We start from the raw sequence: 16,724 nt of genomic DNA, 5'->3' as shown, positions 1-16,724 counted from the left end.
AGCCGCACAGGAGTCTACATGGTTTGGTAACGGGCAGAAGGGGGCTTGGCAAGGTGTGGTCATGCAACAATGGTGGAAAGAGGAGGGTAGGGAGAATGGCATAGTTTATGCCCATTTTTTCTGGAACAGCGGGCAGGGGAGGAAATGCAGGCAGCTGTGAGAGCCATTGACTTCCACATGTTTATAGAGTGTGTAAATCACCCCAACCACAAAGCTGGCTTTTAAGAAATGTGGCTAACAGTAAACAAATAGATAAATGGGTCTGACCTAAAGGGGAAGCAGTGTGGAAGCTGCTGGAGCATCCTGTTTCCTCCTCAGCCCTTTTCTAGGGCATGGCTTGGGAGATGCCTCCTAGCTGGTTCGAACTCACAGTTTTACCTCACATTTTCATGGAAGCGATTCTAGTACATTCTCCTGTTCTGCTCTTTCCTTCATTCTTCACCTTCCTCTGTTGCATTCCTAGCCTTCTCCTCACTGCTATTCTTCACCACTCTTCATTCTGTTTCCCTTTTCACTTCCTTCCCTAGTTCTCTGTACCTTTCTTGCCCCTCCCAACATGGCTTTGCTGCTTATCTTGTCCTTCACCCTCCCTATCAGTCCCCTCCCTAGGCAATCTGACAGATTCTTAATCCTAAGTGTGGTTACGTAAGTGTGTATCTGTACTGTAGGCATAATCCTATAGGCATAAGCATGTGCCTTTACGTGCCACACTGTTCTAAAGGCCCAGGCTTGCAGACTTGGTGCATAAGCAACGTTCTGCTGTTAATACCGAACTCTTCTTCTTCTAGTAATAAGAAATAGAGCTATATTCCATTTGCTGTCTAAAGCTCTTCCCTCCCATGTCCAACTCCCTCACTCCCTTCCCTGGCTCTGCCATCCTGGGAGTGCGTGACAGAAGCTGGGAGGAAAGGGAAATGAAAGCAGTAAACAGCGATCAGATCCAGAATGTACTGCCCTGGCCTTCGTGACAGCTCCTCGGCCAATTTTTTCACACGCAAAATTCAGCTGGAGTTGCCCCTGGGTCAGGTTCCCTTTTCGCAGCCAACTCTGCATGTAATGTTTGGAGAGGGGGAGGAGAGCTCCCAAAATGACTATGCAGTCTCCAAACACAGATGCAGGACGCCACGCTCCAAAACACACTCTCACTCTCTGTCTCTCTCCCTCACTCACACCGGCCAAGCTGGGAATAATTATGAATGACAATGCTCTGCAGACTGGAATGGATTAAATTAGACACAGGCAGACAGATGGTGCGCAAGCCAAAATTCTGCTGTAGAACTGGGAAGCTGACTCACATATGTAAAGCCTCAATGATGTTCCAGTCCCAACACAGAGAAATATGGAGGGACCAGACCAACCCAAAAAAATCACAAGAGTTGGTACTGACTGGCACCCTTGATGGAGGTCGCTGTGAGAGGCGATGGAATAAATGATCCTTTGGCTAAACTACCCAATTAACCCGAGAGTAAGTTCCTCAAGATCAGGGTTGAGACAAGGCATTACTACACAGGGAAGAGGTAAGATAGCTTGGGTGTCTGGTTCAAAGAGCGATATGCACTGAAACCACTGATATACGTTGCAACCTTAAAAGTTTTTTGTTTGGGAATTGCCTTTGGTTTTACAATAGCCATAACATAGGACGGGGGAGAAAAGGAAACTTGGCAGGGGAATCCCCCCTTCTTCCCTGAGGTCTGCAGATGGGGAGTGTCACTAATTAAGATCCTTTGGAAAGGACCTAGTCCCTTGCAGACCTTAGGAGTTGCACAGTAGTAGGGCGCTCTCTGTGTGTATAAGTGCATCAGCCTTATGGGGGAGCTTTATGAGGTCTGTTGGAGGTCCTTGAGCCTTACAGTTTTTAGGAGGTTTGTTGTTTAGGTGCCACAAAGGACCCAATAAGCTGCCAGATCTGACTCGCTGAGCATTTCCTGGGGCTTGGGGAGCTCTTAGCTGGGGCAGAGACAGCATATTCAGCCCCTATGGCACTCCCCAACAACTCAGCCCAATAGCATGGTAGAGTGGACAGGCACGTCAGGCAGGGAGAAGCAGTGGGCTGCAATGCACTGCATTCCAGCTATGGTTTGGTGTATGCTATGTCTACACTGCTTAGTAAACTTGGGTCTGTGGGACCTTGCCTGCTGACTTATGTTTCCAAGCCCACGGTTGAGTGTCCACACTGCACTATAAACCCAGCCATGGCCTCCCAACCATGCAGACGTGTCCATACCGCACTACACAGACCCTCACAAGGCATACTTTGTATAAAGATTATTACAATAGTGTGTAGGGTGTGGACACAGGGTGTAGCGGAGGCCTGGCCAGCCATGAGTAATTTACATATGCAGGGAGGCCTCAACTTTTGGAAGATAGAATTAGGGACGTAACTGAAGGTTGATGACAGAGTATTTGTGTTAAATAAGATAAGTAAATATGTCAGTAGGTTAAGACGACATAAGGACATAAGAACGGCCATACTGGATCAGACCAAAGGTCCATCTAGCCCTGTATCCTGTCTTCTGAATGCCAGGTGCCCCAGGGGGAATGAACAGAACAGGTAATCACGAAGTGATCCATTCCCAGCTTCTGGCAAACAGAGACTAGGGACACCATCCCTGTCCATCCTGGCTATTAGCCATTGATGGACCTATCCTCCAGGAACTTATCTAGTTCTTTTTTTTCAATCCTGTTATTGTCTTGGCCTTCACAACATCCTCTGGCCAGGAGTTCCACAGGTTGACTGTGCGTTGTGTGAAAAAAAAAATACTTCCTTTTGTTTGTTTTAAACTTGCTGCCTGTTAATTTAATTTGGTGACCCCTTGTTCTTGTGTTCAGAGAAGGTGTAAATAACACTTCCTTATTTACTTTCTCCACACCAGTCATGATTTTATAGACCTCTATCATATACCCATTAGTCACCTGACAGAATTTCTGAGCCAACTCAGATAAGAGGGAGAACACCCATATTTACTATGAACTATCTAACAAGGGACAAAATAAGTTAGGATTGTAGAGATGAAGTAAAGAGGAAGTCAAAACATAGACAATGCGAGGACAGCATATGCTGCACAGGGATTGGTTTCTACAAGGTAACCAAGCCAGTCAAAAAAAACATGTGATGCAATGTATAGTAAATGCAATGAGATGTGTAATGTATATAAAGGGACAGGGTTTCTGTGTAACTTTGGAGCTGTGATGTATCCTGCATCCACCCCCTACCCCCTACATTTGACTCTGATCAACTCAGCGTAGCACTGCTGTATGCCGCATAAAGATACCTGAGTGACGAAGTCTGGAGTTGAACTGAGTTCTTGGGAAGACAAGTAGAAAGAGGTCTCGGAGGGAATCCCAACATAAGCGGTGCCATGACTCAACCTGGATCCATTAATCTGGAGCAGGTAACATATAGTTTATTATACATGTAGCTTGGCTGTTAAGTTTTGCAACCCAGCAGCTCAGCAACGGCATTGGAAAGGTTCTAATTTGAACAGGTTTCCAGGACACTGGAGGAGAGGGTTAAATCCAAAGAATGCCCCTATGGACTCCCCAGAGATGTATTAGGAGGGGACTGGGACCAATTGGAAAAAGAACTCCAACAGATCACGCTGGATAAGAAATGCAAAAAGGACAAGCAAAAGACTATATTGTTACAAGGCTTAATATTGGGAATTGGAGCCTTGAATCAGCAAATAAATGACTTAAAGATCAAGGTCCACAAATTAGAAAAGGAAAAGAAAGGGCTGGAGGAGCAAAAAGGAGATCATTAAGGTACATGCAATACAATCACCTTCTTTGGTGGAATCTGGCCCCAAGGGCAAGAGATTCTTGGGGAAGGCTCAGGCTGATCAGGAACACAGAAGACCGGGGGTGCAATTTAGGCATCTTAAGAAAAAAAAATGAAGGAAGAAGTGAAGAGATTAAAAGCACTCCAAGGGGGCCAGCCCAGTGAGCAGCCTCAGTTGGTAAACTACCAATAAAACTTCAAGACCCCCACACCACAGCTGTCTTTTGTAGCACCCCTTTCACAGGACAGCTGAAGATGCCCCATGGTAAAAACCACTATAGTGGGGGTGGGGAGGTGGTAAAGGAAATGTTACTTAACAGCAGGGCAGTAATAACTATGACAGGGAACTTGTGAGAAAAGACAAAACAAGGGAGAATTCAGGGAGTTTTTGGAGTAACTCACCTGATTAATATCGGGGAGGGGGGAGGAACCAAACACTGGTAATAAGACCATGGAAAGGAGAATGTGTCAACCAATGAAGCAGAAGTACAGAAGACCAAGGTGTGGTTCGATGCCAAAGGAGCCCTAACTGAGCATCAAGTGGGATCTAAAGTCATGATCCAAGACCAAGCTCCCTACCACCCTTTTCCAAAGGCAAAGTGGTATGGGCTCTGCTTAGTGTTGGATTGACTTGGCCCCTCTGTATGCTTGGTAGACCAGGGAAGTAAAGGGCAGCGTTGGGTTCAAAAAAAGGCACTCAAAGCACACAAAAAATAAAGAAAAAAGAACTAGGAGTACTTGTGGCATCTTAGAGACTAACAAATTTATTTGGGCATAAGCTTTCATGGGCTAAAATCCACTTCATCGGATGTATGCAGCGGAAAATACAGTAGGAAGATACATATTCAGAGAACATGAAAAAATAGGTGTTGCCATATCAACTATAATGAGACTAATCAATTAAGGTGGAGCTTTTATCAGCAGGAGAAAAAAAACTTTTGTAGTGATAATCAGGATGGCCCATTTCCAACAGTTGACAAGAAGGTGTGAGTAACAGTAGGGGGAAAATTAGCATGGGGAAATAAAAAAACGAGGAGTACTTGTGGCACCTTAGAGACTAACAAATTTATTTGGGCATAAGCTTTTGTGGGCTAAAATCCACTTAGAACAACACTTCCTCAGCTCTTGTCCCCTAACACCCCTACTCTACTTACGCTACATTGATGATATCTTCATCATCTGGACCCATGGAAAAGAAGCCCTTGAGGAATTCCACCATGATTTCAACTATTTCCATCCCACCATCAACCTCAGCCTGGACCAGTCCACAGAAGAGATCCACTTCCTGGATACTACAGTGCTAATAAGCGATGGTCACATAAACACCACCCTATACCGGAAATCTACTTACTGCTATACTTACCTACATGCTTTCAGTTTTCATCCAGACCATATCCCATGATCCATTGTCTACAGCCAAGCTCTAAGACACAACCGCATCTGCTCCAATCCCTCAGACAGAGACAAACACCTACAAGATCTCTATCAAGTGTTCTTAAAACTACAATACCCACCTGCTGAAGTGAAGAAACAGACTGACAGAGCCAGAAAAATACCCAGAAGTCACCTACTGCAGGACAGGCCCAACAAAGCAAGTACCAGAACGCCACTAGCTGTCACCTTCAGCCCCCAACTAAAACCTCGCCAGCGCATCATCAAGGATCTACAACCTATCCTGAAGGACGATCCCTCACTCTCACAGATCTTGGGAGACAGGCCAGTCCTCGCTTACAGACAGCCCCCCAACCTGAAGCAAATACTCACCAGCAACCACACACCACACAACAAAACCACTAACCCAGCAACCTATCCTTGAACAAAGCCTGTTGCCAGCTCTGTCCACATATCTATTCAAGGGACACCATCATAGGACCTAATCACATCAGCCACACCATCAGAGGCTCGTTCACCTGCACATCTACCAATGTGATATACGCCATCATGTGCCAGCAATGCCCCTCTACCATGTACATTAGCCAAACTGGACAATCTCTACACAAACAAATAGACACAAATCAGACGTCAAGAATTATAACATTCAAAGACTAGTCGGAGAACACTTCAACCTCCCTGGTCACTCAATTTTAGACCTAAAAGTCGCAATTCTCCAACAAAAAAAACTTCAAAAACAGACTAACAAGAAACTGCGGAATTGGAATTAATTTGCAAACTGGACACCATTAAATTAGGTTTGAATAAAGACTGGGAATGGATGGGTCACTACACAAAGTAAAAACTATTTCCCCAAGCTAATTTTTCCCCTACTGTTACTCACACGTTCTTGTCAACTGCTTGAAATAGGCCATCCTGATTTCACTACAAAAGTTTTTTTTCTCCTGCTGATAATAGCCTATCTTAATTGATTAGTCTCATTACAGTTGGTATGGTAACACCCATTTTTTCATGTTCTCTGTGTGTATATATATATCTTCCTACAGTATGTTCCACTGCATGCATCCGATGAAGTGAGCTGTAGCCCACGAAAGCTTATGCCCAAATAAATTTGTTAGTCTCTAATGTGCCACAAGTACTCCTCATTCTTTTTGCTGATACAGATTAACACAGCTACCATTCTGAAAAAAAATAAAGAAAGAAGCAATAAATGGTTTCTTCCCTTTTTGTCTTACAGATTTGCAGTCATGAACTGGTGGAGGCTTACAACATTGTGTGTCCTGATGTGAAGGCTGTGGAGTTGGTCCCAAAGTTTAGAAACTCTCCAATCAGTGATTCTCCGGTCCCAAGACAGCCGCAGAAGTACAAAAGACTCCAACTGCACCATTAGAATGGATGGAAAAATGATCTACAAACCACCATCTAGAACTAAACGAAACCAATGTACCTTTCTGAAAAATGTGTCTTGTTTGTACACTGGGGTAATATTGGCGGCTGTTGGAGAACTACAATGGGTGCGTTTGGATGGTATCTGTGGGCCAAAATGGACAACTGGGGCAGGGATTGTATAGTTTGAGAGTTTATGGGTCTATAATACATTCCAGAAAGACACCTTTAAAAAGGTGCTGAATGTTATGGCATAGAAAAACCCAAGACTTGTTTCTCAGGCAAAACAACTGTACTTTAGTGGGCCCAGAATGATTGATGGATGAGTATATAAAGCTGTTTTGGTGGCGAATAATAACTAACATGCAACACCCCGCCCCAGCCTGCAGTAAGCACTTCTACCATAGAATATTTTTAAAAAGACATGCATAGCATTGCTGTCTGCCAAATAAAGATACCTGAGTGACGAAGGTTGGAGTCGAACTGAGCTCTTGGAAGCCGAGTAGAAAGAGGTCTCGGCGGGTATCCCAACACAGGGTGCATTCTGTCACACACTCATACGGATGGTTTGATTTATGTTTTAATTCATAGTTACTTCAGTCCTGAAAAAGCATTATTGTATGTAGATAAAAATCTGGGGTCAAATTTTCAACAGTGCTTCAAAAATGTGCCTGCTGGCTGAGTTACTACATACCTGAAGACAATGGGTATGCACAATTGTGGGGTTTTGCACAAGCAGACAGGTAAGCTCACATTTTTCAGGAGGTTCACTGACAATCTGACTCGATTACAGTTCATTTATCCAACACTCTGTTCGGCAGCAGCCATCTAACAGTGGTTAAGACTACTTTATGTTATGCTTGACAAAGTGTTAACATGTTACACCTATTACTGACCAGTGGGACGAGCAGTGCAAGTTACTATACTGTACCAGATTCTTACATCTGCGCTTAGTAGTATAGCTATTGTATTGGGTTGAATTCTTCACTCAGTTAAGCAAGTTTTACTCCAGTGCAACACCACTGATTTCGAGGATTTACATCAACATAAAACTGGTGTACTGCAATGAAGCATTAGGCTCAGCATGTCACATTTATAATGCTGCATTTCTCATGCATATTTTTATTATTTATGTTGCACCCAAAAGTATACGAGGTGCTTTACAAATATGTAGGAAGACAGGTCCTCACCTTAGCCACTTATAATCTGAATAGACCAACATACAGACCAAAAGAGGAGAGGAAATGGGACGTTACAAAATATTTGGGTTTTTTTTTATTTGTTTTCATTCCCTTCCAGCCCTTGTCTATTCTGGCCCTGACCCAAAGATTTGTTTAGTTTTTTGCTATCCTCTCCTATGTCCAGTTTTTATTCATACAGGCTCAGATTCAAAGCCCACAGAACTCATCATGAGCTTTTCCACTGAATTCAATCTGCTTTAATCAAGCCCTTGTTCTTGCATTTATCAACCATTTCCTATTTTATGTTATTGTTTAACTCCTTTAAATTTAAAACTTTTCTACTTTTTAAATCTGAAACCTTTTAAAAAAAACCCTATGTCTTCGTATTACTCCCATAGATTCACAATTCTAAAACAGTTGAAAGTAACTTTGTTTGTCTTAAATGAAATTGTGCTGATCTCTTTATAAAACCATATCATCTAAATATATTTATCACTATAAGTTACCTTTATACCCTTTCACAATACATTTCCCATTAAACATTCATTCATAGATACCGTGCTGTAGAAAAGGCCTCTGCCAAATAGAAAAGAGTTTTTTTGGTGTTTAATGAACGAAAGGAAGGGCTCATGCTAACTATTGCAAAGCGTCATTACTGCCCTTGCTCCAAAGAAATCAAATGTTGCCAGATTGCTCCGCAGAGAGCCACCTGCTGGAAAAGGCTAGCACTAGCCATGGGCTGCTCAAACATACATCTAGTTAATAACATGGCTATGTCTACAGTTACAGTGGCATGTAGAGTACAGGCACTACATGGATAGCTACACATTGCAGTGAAAGGCTGCGGCAGTGGGGAAAGACTCTGGCAGCAGTGAGGCAGCAGGATGCCACACAGCTAAAAACAGCTGTCTAGAAGCATGAGGCACAGCTTGGGGGCAGAGACAGCCCAGGTAGGGTATACACCTGTGGATTCGGGTGTATAGGGCGCTCTACTCACCTAAACTGTGCCTCATGGCCTCCAATGACATGTCTACCCAGGCGAGACAGGTGTGCAGTTTGTGTACTCTACACACCGCTGTAATGCACAGTGGATGCACACAATGCACCACCACTGTAAACCTTAACAATCTTACCTGATAAATTGTCTTCCTTTAGAGGCTAAGTATTTTGAGTATTAAATACGGTGTGAGAGAGAACACATGCTGGATTTAACAAAGACAAGACACAAGTTCTACAACTACACAACGTTAGTAAGGGTACCTCAGGCTGGAGTTGTACTGTAATTAAGTAGCATAGAAGTGGTATGTATTCCTAGAGTTAAGGAGTAGCACTAAAGTCACCCATTCTTTTTCTGATGTAGTAACCAAGTTTCCAAGATCATTCATAGTATTTGTACTTATATAGCTCCTTTCATCCAAAGCTTAGATATGCGGTATCATTTTACAAACATTCAGTATAATTAATCCTCACAATTCCCCCATGAGATAAGTCAGAGTTGTGGCCCATTTTACAGATACTAAAGCGAGAGACAGAAAACTAAATCATTCTCTCGTTTACACCAGTGTAAACCTGGAATAACTCCATGGAACATAACAGAGTTACTCCAGGTTTCAGAGTAGCAGCCATGTGATTAGGCCCTCACATCAGCCACACTATCAGAGGCTCGTTCACCTGCACATCTACCAATGTGATATATGCCATCATGTGCCAGCAATGCCCCTCTGCCATGTACAATGGCCAAACTGGACAGTCTCTACCTAAAAGAATAAATGGACACAAATCAGACATCAAGAATTATAACATTCAAAAACCAGTCGGAGAACACTTCAATCTCTCTGGTCACTCGATTACAGACCTAAAAGTTGCTATTCTTCAACAAAAAAACTTCAAAAACAGACTCCAACGAGAGACTGCTGAATTGGAATTAATTTGCAAACTGGATACAATTAACTTAGGTTTGAATAGAGACTGGGAGTGGATGGGTCATTACACAAAGTAAAACTATTTCCCCATGTTTATTTCCCCCACCCCCCACTGCTCCTCGGACGTTCCTGTTAACTGCTGGAAATGGCCCACCTTGATTATCACTACAAAAGGTTTCACCCCTCCCCCCCCCCGCTCTCCTGCTGGTTATAGCTCACCTTAAGTGATCACTCTCCTTACAGTGTGTATGATAAAACCCATTTTTTCATGTTCTGTGTGTATATAAATCTCACTGTATTTTCCACTGAATGCATCCGATGAAGTGAGCTGTAGCTCATGAAAGCTTATGCTCAAATACATTGGTTAGTCTCTAAGGTGCCACAAGTCCTCCTTTTCTTTTTGTGAATACAGACTAACACGGCTGCTCCTCTGAAACCTGTCAGTATTCTAACAGTGATTGAACGGGTGCCAGAGTGAAAAAAAAGTCTCCTCACTCCTCCTTGACGTTCTTTGTTTATACATTCCAGGATTGCATTAGCCCTTTTAGCTGCCGTGTTGTACTGGGCGTTTATGTTCAACTGATTATTCACCATGACCTCCAAATCGTTTCCTGAATCCCCGATCCTGTAAGTACAGCCTACATTCTTTGTTCCTAGACTTATGACCTTATATTTGTCTGCATTGAAACATGTTGCTTGAACACAGCTTAGCAACATCTGTGTCTCTTCTTGATCCCATTCTGACAACCACAACTTCTGAAGCTCACTAACCACTAATGACTTGGAGATCATATTTTCATCTGTTACTAAACTGTTTGGTGGGAAAGACAGGAATCAGTTTGAGACACCACGATTTGATATATTATTGAAAGGAACTGTCATATCACAAACACTGGACTGTGATGGGAATGACTGAATGGGTATAACAGCAGGAGTTAGCTGATGATCCCTAAGGAGAAAGCGTCTAGGTACACAAAATACCTTACAAATTAGCAGTGTTTGGAAAGGAAACCCCAGAAAAGTATAACTTCACGATGGGGATTCGAGAATACCTTTGATTTAAAGTTTGTCATAATGCAGTGTGGGATGGCTCTTAAAGAAGCTGCATGAGCTGATTGGCACTACGTAGTGCCCAGTAGCTCAAGCTAGCTAGGAGCAGCCTAAAGCCATGGTCAAGTGGTACATGGGTAGCCTGGTAGCTGGGAGGTCTATTGATATAGAGGCAGTCTGGGGCAATGGTCAGTGTTTCTGCAGGGAGGCAGTAGCCAAGAGATCCAATCCAACAGATCAGGCTGGCAGGATAGGTAAGCAAGGTCGGGCGAGACAGTGGGGCAGTAGGCCTGTTGCTCAGGGAGGTTCCTCTTGCTGTTATAGAGTCCAGATATTTAATGGGAATGCTGTCTGTGCAGCCAATCAGGAGTTGGGGTGTGGCTGTAGATCCTTAGCACTACGGCTGCAGGTCAGGGACAGTGGTTCAGCATCACTGCTGTTGCATGGAAGCTAAGGATGTTGTCTAGGGACCCTGAGGGCCTGGGTTTGATATTGGAGTCCTGGCACAGTAGCAGAAGCTCAGAAGATTTGAGAACTGTACAATCCATCTGTCACTAGAAATGAGCTGCACAGGTCCCAAGGGAAGCATGTTGTCAGACCACCCGTGGAATGCAATGATGCCTTCTGTCCTTGGAATTGAATGAGAACCATAAAACCACATCTGTAAATCACACTTGTTAGAACAACGGAAGAGATTACAGCACAGCAAGAAAAACACTAGTATGACTGTGTCAAGTAAACTTGCCTGTTAAAAACGGGTTCTGTGCTACGCGCTTCTGCTCCAACATGGGCTCCTTCATTTATAATATGAAATATATGTTTGTGTAGTTTGGAACAGAGATTCTATTGATAGGAGTTTGGGATGGAAGTATTACTTGCGAGTAAGTTAGCCAGTGAGTGCTGATAAACCCTTTACACCATCCCATACCATAATGTAGAGGGAAAAAATTAGAATATTTTAAAAACTATTAATATTTTTCTTATCTTTCCACTGTTAAGTTAAGACAGTTCCTTATTGCAATGAGCCCACCTGTCCGAGTCTCAGAGGGAGAGGAAAATTACAATTAATAATATTTATTACAAACGGCTATAAAATTACCCAAAGCATCATGATATATACTGCTATTTATTACAATAGCATCCCAAAGGAGACCAGGGCCTCATTGTGCTAGGCATTGTACATACATACAATAAGAGACCATCTCTATCCCAAAAAGCATATAGGCCTCTGTCCTGAACATGGCCATGGCCAATGTAATTGCAGGGGGGGAGAGATGTAGAAGGGGTGGGTGAGGCATGGCATTTCACACGTAATGGAGAAAATGAGACACTTCTTTGGCAGTGTTTGTTTATGTTAATAGCTGTCTGAAGCTGCTCAGAGAGCTGGAATGTTAGAAGTACAACCCAGATACTGTGGTGACTCTATAATTACCTAAGGCAGGTAGGTAGATAGTCCTGTAGGGAATACAGGCCTAACCCAAAGCCCACTGAAGTCAAAAGAACAACTCCCAAATGAGCAATGGGCTTTGGATCAGGTGCTTGATGTAGCTGTTAAAATGCATGGTAAATGTAGTTTAACTATTTAAATAAATCTTATTACATACTTATAATTTATGTCAACAGTTATGCCCAGCTAATGTTCTCAGTGCATTACAACATATATCATTTCTTTTAACAGGATCATTCCTTTAACTAGTATCAAAAGGCTTTTTTGGTATGCGAACCCTTTCATGGTGCTTTGAGGACCATTTGACATACATCCTCCAAAATGGTGTCTATCAATGCCCACTTTACGTGGCTGGAGTAGGGGACTGGGAATCAGAACTCCTGGCTTTGGTCCCCAGCCCTGCCACGGACTCTCCCAGAGACCTCGGCCAGGTCACCTCTCTGGATCTGATTTTGCCCATCTGTAAACTGGTATAATACTTTCTTTATAGGGATGTTGTAAAAATGAAACAATTGTTTGCAAATGGCTTTGAGATCATTGGGTGAAAGGCGCTAGTGCAAATTATGTATCTAAGAGAGAAAGAAATTATGATTATTATTCAAGTATTATCCTCCCCTTCTGTACAATTTAATAAAACTACTGAGGAACACGTTCTTTATCTTACTGTCAGTGGGCCTAGTCCTATAACCCTGATGCAGGCTAATGCCCACTCAATTGAATGGGAGTTTTCCCTGTGTCAAGGGCTGCAGCCTCAGACCCTTTGACACTGAATTCCAGTAAAGGACACAACGCCTCCATTTGGCAGGGAGTTGGAGGCCACAGTGCAACTGGTGAGCATTTGTGTCCTCAGCCAGCCAAGTTCCATCTGTTTTTGTTGGTCAGGAGTCTTCATTTTTCTTAATATTGCTGGATGCACACACAGCAAAACTTACAACTAAGACTCAAAAGCCTCCAGCAGAGTGGAAGGGGAAAACTATTCAGCTGACTTTATGTTCAACAAGCCTCTTTGGGCAGGTCTGCAGTGGAAGTGCTACACTGATGCAGCTGTACTGCTGTAGTGTGTCTGGTGAAGACGCTGTAAGCCAACAGGAGAGCCTTCTCCCGTCCACATAATTACTCCACCTCCCGGAGAGGCGGAAGCTATGTCAGTGGGAGAGCATCTCCCGCCCATGTAGTGCCAGTGTGGACAACACTTAGGTCGATGTAACTTGAGTTGCTCACGGGGGTGGGAGGAGGGTTTTTTCACACCCCCGAGTGACATAAGTTAGATCAACATAAGCGGTAGTGTAGACCTGCCCTTATATAATGAGATTATCTCATTTGTAAGCGATGTTACACATATATTATTATTTACATACCACTATAGCATTGTCAGGTCTGGCAGGCACTTTACAATATCTTGAATATATCATACTGACTATAGATTTGGTGTGTCTTGATTTCTTGCCCCACCGAAACACACGGCTCAATCCAAAGCCCAGTGAAGTTTTTCCATTTAGTTCAATGGGCTCTGGATCAGGTCCTTATACACCAAAAGGTAGGAAGGAGTACAATACAATAGAAACAAGTGTGATGAATGGTCGTTGTAAATAGAATGCACTGTGGGACTGATATATTTGGAGGAGCTTTTCAAAGGAAATTCAGAGGTAAATGGCTTTTGAGAGATGATCTCAGTTGCATGAACATTATTCCAGTTTATTGTTTAAAATTGAACTGCATGGACTGCACTACAACTTCAAATATGATCAACTGCCACAAACGGTACCTCACAGCAGAACTTACACTCAGTCATTCTTGTTGATAGTGAATACTAAGGTGGTGTTTGGAATCTGAACCTGGATCAGATCCTAATTCTGCAGCTGGCTCCAGCCCCACATCTGAATTTTGCAACTCAAGTCTCTCTCTCAAATGTTCGATGGCTGGTGTATCATGGGACTTTGTTTTATTAAAAACAAACAATTACATAATTTCATAATCCCCTTCTGTAATGCTCAGGAGAACTGCTACCATAACAGCTCACTGCCGGTCAGGTCTCAAATAACCCTCTCTCATTGCCATACAAATACTCAGCCAAATGTCTGGCTAAAACACATAAACTTTATACTATGCCCTGAAAGCAGCTAAGCCCCAGTGAACTATCAGACATAAACTCTAGGAATGGGCCCTGTATTGAATACATTTTGTTGCAAGTCTCAGAATGTTCTATTCTAGGAAACCACAAGTGCCACCAGAGGATAAGGAACAATGGAGCCATCACAGGAATAAAACTTGCAGGTACATATCAGAAAATAGCATTATATATGCAGATGATGTAACATTTTTATCTAAACCAAATACTTCCCTAAAATTAGTTTCTAAAGAAATCCAGGACTTTGGGAAAGCATCTGGATTTAAAGTAAATTATACTAAACCTGAAATGCTAACTACACATTTGCCAGACTCTGAAAAGTCACTCCTCCAGAAAACATTTGGGAACAAATGGACAAAAAATTCTATCAGATACCTGGGAATTTAAATCTCACACAATCTAGAGGAGCTCTGTGATTTAAATGCCAAACCACTACTTCCGATCTTTTTTCATTTCCTGGTGCGCTGGAGAAGTGTGCAATTTCTTGGTTGGGAAGAACAGCCACGGTTAAAAGTGCTACAGACTATATTCTGCCAAGGATATCTTTCTCATTTCAAAATCTTTCTGTGATTATCCCAGAAAAAACACACTAGCAATAATATAGAGGATGATGTTAGAATTTATATGAAACAAGAAAAGACCACATGTGAGAGCAGACACTTTGTACCAACCCATTAAACAGGGTGGACTAGCTGTTCCAAACATTCTCTGTATTACCAAGCCAGTCAACAAAAAGTGGTAGTGGATTGAGGGGAGGTCTAACCCAGCCAAACACTGGGTCTTTATTGAACAAGAAAATTGCAGCTAGGCTACCATGGATTAATAAAAAATCATGCCCGCCAGAAATTTACACACATCCTTTAGCAACCGTTCTCTATGAGTCTAAGCTAGAACTAGGGATGAGATAAGCTCTTTTCCCTCACCAGTGACACCACTGCAAATAATCCAGATCTTAACCCAAATTGCAAACCATTGAGCTTCAAAGGTAGGGAGAGTTGTAGAATAAACACGTTGGGCAGCTATTCAGTAAAGAAGCTTTTCTAACTAATTTAGAGATCAAAACTAACTTATAATTGGCCCACGCTCTCCTGGTACCCGTACTTTCAAGTCAGGCATTGTTTCTCAACTTTCTAGAAACCTGTTTTATACAGAAAGCTAACTTTAATAGAAGTGATGGCATCCGGTCTATTAGGAAACAAAAAGTATAACTAATGTATATCAATATTTGCAGACAGTTTCCCTAACCCAAAAGAAAAAAATAAGTGTCCATATCTGACAGGCTGGGAAAAGGATGTGGATAGACAAGTTGCCCCAGAGGAATGGGGTTTGATCTGGAAAAGAGGACCAGAAACCTCAGTCTGTAGCACAATAAAAGAAAATTTCTTTACAATACTGTTTCAAGGTACCTCATACCAGTTAGGTTAAAGAATAGAGAGATTGACTGGGGATAAATGTTGGAAAAATTGTGGTGAAAGAGGCGATTTTATGCATATATGGTGGATATGTCCAGTCATTAGAGAGTATTGGGATGCGATCTGTAACAAAATATCACAATTGTGGGATATTTATTACCCAACGACACTTTGGTAATCCTCCTAGGGCTTCCTAGCAGAAATGGTCATACAAAAGTAAATGAATAATTCACCTCTTATCTTCTAGTCGCCGCTTGGCCACTGGTAGCCTATTGGGGAAAAGAATAGCCCAACCATAGAAGAATGGTTCCAAAAAATATGGGAATGGAAAAATTTATACACCGTTTATGTACCCTGCAAAATAGGCAGAGGACAAATTGTAACCTGTGTGGTCAGTCACTTCCCCATCAGCTGAAATCCTAATGTCCCATTGCAGTCTGATAATTCTCTGCCCTTCTCAAAGCTCTTCACAAACAGTAAAGAACTAAGCTTTCCAAAACACTCTTATGAGACAGGTAAGGATTATCTGATCATTTGCATTGCTGCAGCTCCTAGGAGCCCCAAGTCATGGACCAGGACCCCACTCTGCTAGGTGCTGTACAAACACAGAACAGTGACTGTCCTTTTCTAAAGACCTTACAGTCTAAGTGTAAGGCAAAAGACAACAAATGGATACAGACAGACTGACGGGGGGAGCTCAATGTGAGAACACTGGTCAGCGCTTGGGCAGTGGGTGCTCTTAGCACACCAGCAACCTGTTAACAAAGTTTTTTTAAAGGTATCACAGCAGGTAGGACAGTTTTCAGGAGGGATTTGCTTGCAAGAGGCTAAGGAGTTAGTTTTGCAGATGTTCCTGTGGAGCTCCTCCTATGTATGAGGGTCAGCATGGGAGAAAGAAACTCTGTTGCTCATGTACATTCCATTCTAGGTGTGTGAGTGCCCACTTAAACAGTCATCTGAGATTTTTGCCTTAGCAGTATCCATAGGGTCGGCTGTGGCACCCTCTGGAGTGCCGCGCTCATGCGTCA

The 16,724-nt window shown here is 42.7% G+C and overlaps 1 long non-coding RNA gene across 3 annotated transcripts in view; it reads right to left on the bottom strand.

Moving 5' to 3' along the window:
- The window catches only part of LOC141989258 (uncharacterized), a 59,150-nt gene that overhangs the window by 28,930 nt on the left and 13,496 nt on the right, over positions 1–16,724 (bottom strand). Inside the window, exons 1-3 of one of the 3 annotated variants that reach the window (XR_012639949.1) lie at positions 7,015–7,147; positions 3,782–3,876; positions 3,273–3,383 (exon numbers count right to left, since the gene is read on the bottom strand). The exons of the other annotated variants lie outside the window; for them this stretch is intronic. This is a non-coding gene — a long non-coding RNA (uncharacterized LOC141989258). Of the gene's footprint in view, positions 1–3,272; positions 3,384–3,781; positions 3,877–7,014; positions 7,148–16,724 lie in introns of those variants that run through there. 3 annotated transcript variants of the gene reach the window in all.

Source organism: Natator depressus, chromosome 6, assembly GCF_965152275.1.
Source record: "Natator depressus isolate rNatDep1 chromosome 6, rNatDep2.hap1, whole genome shotgun sequence".
In the NCBI taxonomy this organism is placed as follows: Eukaryota; Metazoa; Chordata; order Testudines; family Cheloniidae; genus Natator; species Natator depressus.
The sequence above is the reverse complement of the archived record's forward strand: the minus strand, read 5'-3'. Positions and strand labels throughout refer to the sequence as shown.